Raw genomic sequence first — 10651 nt, forward strand, 5'->3', positions numbered from 1 at the left:
ATTTATATAGCACTGTAAATTTACACAGCACTGTACATACGATCTTTTAATGAGACGGTTCCCTGCCCTCAGGCTTACAATCTAAGAAGACATGACACAAAAGGAAAAGGAATGGTTGTGGGGAAGGGGATCAGGTCCTGGAGTTCACCTCTCCCTCTGAGGCCTGGACCAAGGCAGATCGACTGGAGGGAGGGCTCTGTTTCTTAAGGATAGGCCCAATGGCATTGGGGAGGCCTGGCGGGATTGGCCTACCTCCTCTTCCCTCAGAGGCCAGGATGGAGCCAGATGCCTTCTGGGAAGGGCTCAGTTCCTTGGTATCTGCTGGGGATTGGTTCCAGGATTCCCGAAGATACCAAAATCCGTGGATGCTCAAGTCCCATTGTAGACAATGGTGTACTAAAATGGTGTGCCTATGGGATTCTGGGATTTGTAGTTTGTGGTGGCGCCATAGCTTTCTGAAAGCTAACTATCTCACAAAACTACAAATCTCTGGATTCCATAGGATTCAGCCCTGGTGGTTTAAGCACATTATTTATACAATCTACTTCTTCAGATATCTAGGAAGGCTTATGTTACATGTGGTGTCATAGGTGTTTATCAGACGAGCTCTTAAAGAGGTACTATCCAGTGTGACTCCTCTAGCTGCATCCTGTTGCATGCTGGGATTGGCAGTTTTAAGGAGAGGTATTTAGAATTCTCAGGCAGAGAAGTTCAGCTCCTTAAAACTGCCAATCCCAGCATGCAACAGGAGGCTGCTAGAGGAGTCACACTGGAATAGTAGCTCTTTAAGAGCATAGTGTAACACCATAGTTTGAGTGTGGGACTAGGACTCTGGAGCGCAGGGTTCAAATCCCAGGTTGGCCATGAAACCCACTGGGTGACCTTGGGCAAGTCACATGCTCTCAGCCTCAGGGGTTGGCCATAGCAAACTCCCTTTGAAGAAATCTTGCCAAGAAAGCCCCATGATAGGTTCACCTTCATGTCCTGATAAGTCAGAAATGACTTGAAGGTACACAACACACACAGACACAATGAATTCCAGGTTCTGTCCTTGGAAGTTCCAGCTGCCAGTCAGGACAATACTGGACTACATGAACAATCAGCCCAACAACAACAACTTTCTCTCAAAACAGCGGCACTGGGGGGTGTGTGATATCTCTGGGGTCGGGGGGGGGTTGTGTTACCGGCTGAAGGACTGCTCCGTCTTCCCCAATGGGAACAACAAGTGTGCCAATGGGGAAAATCGATTCCAAACAGGCCCCCTTTTCATAATGGGAATGGGGGGCCTTTTGGAATTGATTTGTTTAGCAGGGCAGAGCCGAATCAGGACGCGGGTTATTCCTCCAATGGGAATGAGCCTTTTGCCTTCTCTGTCAGAGAGTTCCGGGGCCACCAGAAACTACAGTTCCCAGGGCAGGTCAAACAGTCTCAAACTGGATGGTTTCTGCTGAGCGTTTTGGACCAGATGTCCTTGAATTCTCCTCTTGATGAGATAGACTCTCTCACACAGAAACTTTGGTCTGTGAAGAGGTCTTCTAGCAGCATGCCAAGGTGCTACAAGGTCTCTTGCCATGTTTTACAAAGTAACAGGGTGCTATCTGCAATGCGCTCTACATGGGGCTAGCCTTGTGCCAAGTTCGGTAACTTCAACTGATGCAAAATATGGCAGCCAGATTGGTTGCCGGTAGATCCAGAGTTGACCATTTAACTACACCAATTCTAAAATCTCTCCATTGGCTGCCAATTAGTTTCCGGGTGCAGTACAATGTGTTGGTTTTAACCTTTAAAGCCCTACATGGCTTAGATCTAGCTTACTTGTGGGAGTACCTTCCTCCATACAATCCATCCCGCATACTCAAGTCCTCTGGAAAGAATCTACTGCAGCCAAAGAAGACCAGATTGGTTGTGGTTTCCCTTTTCACCTGCTGCTCCTAAAGTATGGAATGACCTGCCAGAGGAGATCTGTCATATCACTATTCTTGCCGCCTTTAAAAAGGCTGTCAAGACGGATCTCTTCCAGCAGGCCTTCCCAGACTGACTGACTTCTCCCCATATTCCCACATTACCATATAGTTTAATACAGATTGTTCCTCTCTGCCCCAAGCTGACTCACTCCAATTTTCCTGTTTTAACTATTTTAATCTGTATTTTTACTGTTATTGCTTTTGCTTATGGGGGAAGGATAGAGGATTATGTATTGTGGGTTTGTTTTGATTATGTATTTTATTGTACCAGTTGTGCTACTGTAACTTGCCTCGATCTGAAGCGCTTCAGATGAGGAATCAGGTGAATGCAACGGTCAAGAGCGCCTGTTATCAGCTTCGGCTGATACACCAGCTGCGCCCTTTCCTGGAATGGGGTGACCTTGAAACCATAGTACATGCATTGGTAACCTCAAGACTTGATTTTTGCAATGTGCTCAACATGGGGCAACCCTTGTGCCTAGTCTGGAAACTCCAGTTGGTACAGAATATGGCAGCCACAGGAACAGCAAGGAGTGACCATATAACACCAATATTGAAGTCACTCCACTGGCTGCCTATCAGTTTCCAGGCACAGTACAAGCTGTTGGTTATCACCTTTAAAGCCCTACATGGCTTGGGCCCAACCTATCTAAGGGATCGCCTGCTTCCATACAATCTGCCCTGTACACTCAGGTCCTCTGGGAGGAATTTACTACAGCCCTTAAAGACCAAGTTGACGGCGACCTCCCAGAAGACATTTTCTGAAACCGCTCCCAATTTATGAAATGGCCTGCTGGACGAGATCTGTCAAATTACCAATCTGAGAGTTTTCAAAGTGCCATTAAAATGGCTCTCTTCCGGCAGGCCTTCCTGGAATAAAATACTCAGCCACGAATAAGACTTCCCATTTATCGAACTCTGCCCATGGTTAGTATTTGGATTAATTGGATTTTAGCATGTTAGTTTTAATCTTATATTGTTTAATCTTGTTTTAAGGGGGGATACTATGTATATATGGGTGTATTTTAGCTTGTTGTACGCCACTTTGATTGCCTGGCAAAAAGTGGAATAGAAATCAAAATTTTATTATTTTATTTTATTATTATCTTTAAATCCAGGAAACTTGGGGTGTGAGAACTGAGCAGGTCCTGGTTTATGTGGCTCAGGTCCAAAGCAACACAAGGTCAGGCGACGTGGCACAAGGAAAGGAAGAAAGATCCCCGCCCTGGGCAAGCAAGGCAGGGAAGGTAGCAAGGAAGCCAGGTGCCAGGTAAGTCAAGGCCTTAGTTAAGGCCCTGGAAAGGAGGCTGGTCCAGGGCGCCCCCTGGTGGCTGGCTATGGTAATGGTCCCAAGCATCCTGGCTCCAAGCAGCAGCAGCAGCAGCAGCAGCAGCTTCCAGTTCCAGCCCTAACTTTTGCCTCCCTCCTCCTCCTCCTTCTTCTCTTCCCTGGAGGCCAGCTGGAGGTCCAGACAGAGGCAGCTTGACCGAGGTGCCCTGGGATTAGCCCGGCCAAAGCCTTGGATTGCCAGCCATCACATGGTCCCTTTAAGTGGCTTGTTGTCTACAAACAGCTTGGAAAGGCAATTAGGAGTCAGGGAAGGGAAGGGGGCTCTGAGGAGCCCTTTCAAGGCAAAGAAGAAGCCTCACTCTGCCTGGGAAGAGGAGGAGGATGGAGCTGGTCCTGGAGGCCAAGGAGAGAGGTAACAATCTTACAAGAAGGAGGGGGGGAAGCTATGTTTGTGTCCCAAACACACACTGCAGAAATAATCCAGTTTGAGATTGCTTTAACTGCCCTGGCTCAGTGCAGAGCAATCCTGGGGACTGGAGTTTTGTGAGACATTGGCCTCATTCCCACTACCTTTTAAACTGGATCATAAATTGGTTTGAACCCATTTAAATGACCCTGGTGTGCACTTGACCCGAATTGCTGAAGCATTTCAGGAAGGGGGCCATGTGCTAGAGCCTTGTATCCTGCGTCTTTTTGGATAAATCAATTCTGCGCAAGTGTAAACCAGATGCAGATCGGAATCGATTGGAACTTGCCCTTTGGCCAGCTGGAGCGGGTCCATTTTGAATCGATTCATTTGTGAATGTGAACCACAAGTAGGTTATTTTATTTTGCAGCAAGAAAATGCGACCGGGGCAAATGTAGTGTGAACCACGCTCCACTGCCAAACCGATCCATCGATTTGGTTTGCAAAGTGATTTATTTGTAATTGGGAATGCAGCCATTGAGCCTTCTCTGTCAGAGAACTCTGGTGCCACAGTCAACTGCTATTCACAAGATTCCCTCGCAGTGAGCCAGGGCAGTTAAAGCGGTCTCAGACTGGTTGATTTCTGCAGTGTGTTTTGGACCAGAGAGAAGGATGCACTTTGGGAAGATTGGGGAAGAATCTGGAGTCCTCGAGGATTGTCTGAGAGAGGGAGAGTGTGATGAAGTGGAATCCAAGACCTGAGGGAGTTACTGTCTATCAGGTCTAGTGTTTATTTCATCTATAAATTCGGTTTGCAAAGTGATTTATTTGTAATTGGAAATGTTGTTCTTGCTGTTTTATGCCCTTGAGTTGTTTCAACCTTTAGGTGACCCTAGCATGCGGATTTCTTGTCTTGGCAAGTTTTGTTCGGAGAAGGCTTGCCATTGCCTGAGGCCGAGAGAGTGTGACTCGCCCAAGGTCACCCAGTGGGTTTTCAGTGCTGAACTGGGAATTGCACTCTGGTCTCCAGAGTTGGAGTCCAACACTCAAATCACTACATCTCATTGGTTCATCTATAAAAAATACTGTCCACCTCCCCTCCCCAGCGTATGATTTTAAATACCTTTTGCCTGAGGAAGAAGCCAGTGGAGTTTTCAAAGCTTGCCACATATAAGTTGTGTATTTTGGTTGGCCTCCGAAAGGTATCACTGCTGGGTGGATTTTGGATGTTGTTGTACTTGGCAACCTGGCCAACACGGCTACCCCAGGTATGGCTATTGTTGTTGTTCTGTGCCTTCGAGTCATTTATAGCGTCCCAGAGGCAAACCTATCATGGACAGGTTTCTTCAGAAGGAATTTTTCATTGCCATCCTCTGAAGCTGAGAGAGTGTGACTTGCTCAGTGGGTTTGTCTTTATGGCTGTCCACAGGATCCTCAGCACCACATTTCCAGCACCACATTTCCAATGAGTTAATTTTCTTCCTATCTTCTTAACTGTTCAGCTCTCACATCCATACATGGTCATTGGGAATTCAAAGGCTTATGTGATTCTAACTTTTGTGCTCAGTTGCATATCTTTGCATTTTAGAATCTTTTCTAGTTCTTTGATTCTTAATCTTCTGATTTCCTGACTGCAGTCCCTGTTGCTATCGGTGTTTAATCCCAGGTATGAGAACTCTTTTACTATTTCTATTTCATCATTTTCTAGGTTGAATTTGTATAGTTTCTCTATTGTAATTATTTTTGTTTTCTTTAGGTTCAACAGTAGGACTGCCTTTGCACTTTCTTCCTTAATCTTTCTTAGTAGTTGTTCCAGGTCTTTGAGGTTTTCTGCTGGTATAATGCTGTCATCTGTGTATCTTAGATTGTTGATATTCCTTCCTCCTATTTTCACTCCTCCTTCTTCTGTGTCCAAGCCTGCTTTCCTTACAATATGTTCTGCATATAAGCTGAACAGATAGGTTGATAAGATGCAGCCTTGTTTGACTCCTTTGCTAAATGGGAACCATTCTGTTTCTCTGTGTTCTGTTCTGACAGTAGCCTCTTGTCCTGAATATAGATTCCTCACCATCATATGTCTATAAGAATATGTCTATAAGGAAAATCAATATGCAATGGGATCCTGTAGCTCCTTTGAGACTAACTGGAAGAAAGAAGATGGTAGAATGAACTTTCCTAGACTTGTGCAGATGTAGCCCCGGGAGCTTATCACATGAAGGAGATTGTGAGTTGATCCCATGAATATCCCAGAAAAATCGCATAATTATGCAAAACGATTTCAGACGACATTGCACAAAATCTGCCATTAAGTGATCACAAAGAAGCATTAACACACATCTTTTTACTTTTAGGATATCAGCAACAATGCATTTCTGATATCACTTTATTTGTGCAATTGAGTGTGATAATAATTTGTGCAATTACCATATATACTTGACTATAAGTCGAGAAATTTTTGCCTCAAAATGGTGTCCAAAATCGTGGGTTAACTTATCTACGGGGCAATGCGGTACTTTGACCAAGCCTCTCCGCAGCCGGGCTACCACTGCAAGAGATAGCCCAGCTGGGGAGACGCTGGCAAGGGTGACCGATTGCCCCAAAGCCCCCTCTTGGCTCGGCTCCCTCCAACGGGAAAAGCCCAGTGAGGGAGACGCTCGTGCACCCTGCAGCCTCTCTTCAGCCAGGCTCTTTCCCCCGAGAAGGGGCCTGGCTGAGGAGAAGCTAGGGAGGGCAGTCGCCTTCCCCTGAAGCATCTCTTCGGCGAGGCCCCTTCCCTTGGGAAGGAGCCCCGCTGAAGGGATGCTGGGGAGGGTGATCACCTTCCCCAGAAGCCTCTGTTTGGCGAGGCTCTTTCCCAAGTGGGTGCACAATCACCCAAAAGCCTCTCCCTTGCTGAGCTTCTTTTGCGAGGAAAGCCCAGTAAGGGAGACACTGAGGAGAGCACACCCTCGACCTATCCATGGGTTATATGAAAATCCATATTTTTGGCCCCAAAAGTTGACCTCGACTTATACATGAGGTCGACTTGTACATGAGTATATACGGTACTTGCCATTTTCGCTTTGTTTGCAGGATGCTTTAAATGCACTTTCATATCTCTTTAATGCCGAAATTAGCCCCAGTGTGATAAACTCCATAGAAAACCAGAGGAGCCAGGACCTCATTGTTGTTGGAAACTGTGTGTCTGTCTGTGCGTGTGCATATGCATGTATTGGGGGTGTTTGTTTTTTGTTCCCTTCCTAAGGAAGCAGACTCCTGTGTCTTAACAGGCAGTAGTTGGTCAGGTTTAGCTTTTCCCCTTGGATTGGTGAGGTGAAGAGGACGGCATCACTAGATGAACTCCCACCTGTCACAGTCACACAAGAGCATTGAGTGAATGAGACAGTGGCAGTTCTAGTCCAAGGATGGGAAGCTGTTGCCTGTGAGCTGCTTTCGGACTGCAGCTCCCATAATGGTTGGCTCTACTGGCTAAGACTGATAGGAACTGTAGGCCAAACAAAAGTGCATGAAATAAGATGCTTGAGACTGAGTCTGGGTTTTACAAGACTGGGTACTCATTTATTCATTACGTCAATCATAACATTAACTCTGTGCCTCCTTTGTGGAAATATGTTATTACTTGCTAACTACAGGTCCTTTTGTAAAGGGAAGGTGCATCTTTTCTTCTACTCTTTCTTGTTGTTGCTGTGTGCCTTCAAGTGGTTTCTGACATAAGACAACCTTAAGACAACCCTATCATGGGGTTTTCTGGGGCTGAGAGTGTGTGACTCTCCCAAGGTCACCCAGTAGGTTTCCATGTCTGAACAGGGAAGCAAACCTTGGTCTCCAGAGTCGTAGACCAACACTCAAACCCCCACACCACCCTGGCTCTCTTCTACTTTTGAATGCATGTGGAATTGTCACTCTTTCTCTCACCTGACTTGTTTACAGTGTAAATGTTTGTTTTCTTCTTTTTATTGACAAATCATTATAAAAACAAATAAGTGGGCCAGTGCTGCTGGCCCCTAATGGCACAAGATGGGAGCCAAAGCAACCCAAGGGCTCTATGCAGGCAGAGAGGAACCTGCTTAGGGCAAGAAGAGACTCCTTGTACTGCTAGAAAAGCACCTGGCTGGGGATCCCTGAGTGGGAGTCCCTCCCTCCCTCCTCTTTCCCCATAGACTGGAAGGTGGGGCTTGTGGCTCCAGTATCTGCCAGGTGTGCTACCTTAATCTCTCTGCCCTTTGCTCTGGGTGGAGTGAGGGAAGGAGGAAGGCAGGTAGAGGAGACTGAGGCACTGCTGTGGCCTGGGGTATAGGTTTCTCTGTGTAATCTTTGCTGTGCGGCTGCATAGGGTTAAGGTGTGCTGCGGGAGTCACTTGCAATGTGTTGGGAGCTGCCTGGAGGTTTGTGACAGGTAAGTGCCTTGTCTCCCTTTTGGCTTCTTCGAGATCTCTTTAAAGGCCTCCCTGGAGAAAGAACCTCCTAGCTTAGGACTCTCCCTGGAGTTAGAGGGAAATTACAGTACTCCTGGCCTGGAGTAAGATGGTTACTTGTTGGAATCATTTGGTTGTTGAGAGCTTTGTTGGAATCATCTTGTTGTTGAGAGCCAACATGGTGTAGTGGTTTGGGTGTCAGACTACAACTCTCTGGATACCATGATTCGAATCCTGACTCAGCTATGGAACCCACTGTGTGACCATGGGCAAGTTACATGCTCTCAGCCTCAGAGGAAGGCCATGGCAAACCTCCTGTAAACATATCTTGCCAGAAAAACCCCATGAGCCTTCAGGTTGTCATAAGTCAAAAATGACTTGAAGGCACACAACAACAACAAGATGGTTAGGGTCATGCAGCAGTTCCAAAAACAGTCTTCCCTTTTGCTCATGCCTGGCCTTTTCCTTCAGGTCTGAGGAAGGGGTGACCTTTTGGGTATCATTCCTCTCCCCACACCACACACATGGTTCCTAGCTGGCATGACCAAAGCCAGGGCTTCAGTGAGTGGGGGTAGCTACACTGTAGAAGTAATGTAGTTTGACACTTGTCATGGCTCCAGCCTACAGAATCCTATGATGTGGCAAAGAAGGCTAAAGACATTGTAAAACTACAAATGTTAGGATTCCATAGGCTGAAGCTACAGCACTTACAGTGGTGGCAAACTGCATTATTTCTACAGTGTAGATGCACCCTGGGAGACCAACACTCCAATTTCTTCTTCACTATTTCTGCAGCTGGAGTACGGGGTTGGAATGAGTGGGGAACACTGCCAACCCTTGAGAGAAGTGGAGTCTTCACTCCTGCTCTCCCCAAGAGCTTTCTTCTCTTGACAGTGGCACAGTACAAGGAGCATGCCCATAACTCTGTATAGGAGCATGCATGTGGTACCAGCAGCAATGTGGGGCCCCTGGACTCTTAGGGCCCAAACATACAGGCCAAAATAAATCTGCTTCATTCCACTTTGGAAGTGTGCTGTTTAAATGACACATGCATCCTAAGAAGCCAGAAGCCACAACAAAGCCATGCTTCAGTCCTAAGGACTAAAGTGTAGCTTTGGCACAGCTTCTGGCCTCTTAAGATGTGTGTGTCATTTAAACAGCATACATTCAAAATGACCCGAAGCAGCTTTATTTTGGCTTGTCTGTTCAGGCCCTAAGATCCCTGGAGCATTTGCTCCAAGATAATCTGTCCTTTGGCTAGTGGGGAAAGGACACAGCAGTGTGGGAGCAGCATTTCCTTTGCATCAAAGCTGGTTTAAGACGTTTTGCTTGCTAAGAAGTGGATAGCACAGACACATTAAGATGGCCAAATTATTCTTGTTTTTTGCATGTGAGGGAGAAAATCCTCCAAGTGCTTTCCTTTTTCCTGACAGCAAAAACTCAGCAGCAATGATAAGCTAATAACAATTTACTGTCTTTTTGTGCCACTAAAATTCTGCTGCCTGAAGTGGCTGCCTCATTCTGCCAAATGTTAGGACTGGTCTGGCATTTTGTGTGCAGCAAGCCCCAGGTTTGAATCCTAGTGTCTCTAGTTAACAGGCTCAGGAAAGACGACGAAGATGCACCTAGGCTAGTTCAGTCAGAGGAAGGAATTCCAGGTTAAATGGATCAGTGGTAAGACATCTTTCTAGGTCAGTAATGCCAGATCTGGGCAAGGCCTGGAAATGAAGGCAACATTCTGGAAAGGTGTTTCTTCTTCATGGTTTTGGTTTACAAGAGAAGAAAAATCACAGGAGAGCCTTGCAGCAACTTTAAAAGATTTTATGTATTTTACAAACTGGGCATCAGTTTTTATGAACCAGAAGAAGTTACTCTGGAGTTTATCACACCAGGGCTATAATTTTGGGATTAAAGGGAGATTAAAGTGCATTTAAAGCATTCCGCAAATAAAATGAAAATGGCGAGCAATTGCACGAATGATTACCACATGCAATTGTGCAGATAAAGTAATATCAGAAATGCATTGTCACTGAAATCCCGAAAGTAAAAAGATGCATGTTAATGCTTCTTTGTGACCACTTTAATGGTGGGGTTTGTGTGATGCCGTGTGAAATCGTTTTATGTAATTATGCAATTTTTTCTGGAATACTCACGGGATAAACTCCTCTGTCAAGATGCTCATCTGAAGAAAAAGAAGCTGACCTGCCCAAAATTGATATCCTGAAAAACCAAATTATCTCTTTTGGGGCCGGGATAAGGTTAACATTAATCTTTGTTGGTGTTGTTTCTTTTAAAAGAAGCTCAAGATTGGGATCCATCTGGGATGAACAATCGGATCTATATCTTTGCTGGGTGCAGGTGTTGCTAGGAGCATGGAAATTACTTCTCTCCCTCTCTTTGTTGATCTCTCCTTTTTTGCCTCTGACAAATCGATCACCATCTGCCCCATTTCTTCCTGGCCACCTTTTGAGCTTCTTGATCCAGAGAGACAGGTTACAATTGGGCATTATTATTATTATTATTATTATTATTATTATTATTATTATTATTATTATTATTATTATTATTATTATTAT

At 45.6% G+C, this 10651-nt stretch overlaps 1 protein-coding gene across 3 annotated transcripts in view; it reads left to right on the plus strand.

The window, feature by feature from the left end:
• Window positions 1-3466: 3466 nt before the first annotated feature.
• Window positions 3467-10651, plus strand: part of LOC121921278 (sodium channel and clathrin linker 1-like) — a 33533-nt gene continuing 26348 nt past the window's right edge. For 2 of the 3 annotated variants that reach the window (XM_042449110.1, XM_042449112.1), the window contains exon 1: window positions 7947-8056. The gene's annotated coding sequence lies outside the window, so the exon portion shown is untranslated. Of the gene's footprint in view, window positions 3667-7946; window positions 8057-10651 lie in introns of those variants that run through there. The other variant, XM_042449111.1, reaches the window with a different exon arrangement.

This window comes from Sceloporus undulatus, chromosome 2 (assembly GCF_019175285.1).
Source record: "Sceloporus undulatus isolate JIND9_A2432 ecotype Alabama chromosome 2, SceUnd_v1.1, whole genome shotgun sequence".
In the NCBI taxonomy this organism is placed as follows: Eukaryota; Metazoa; Chordata; class Lepidosauria; order Squamata; family Phrynosomatidae; genus Sceloporus; species Sceloporus undulatus.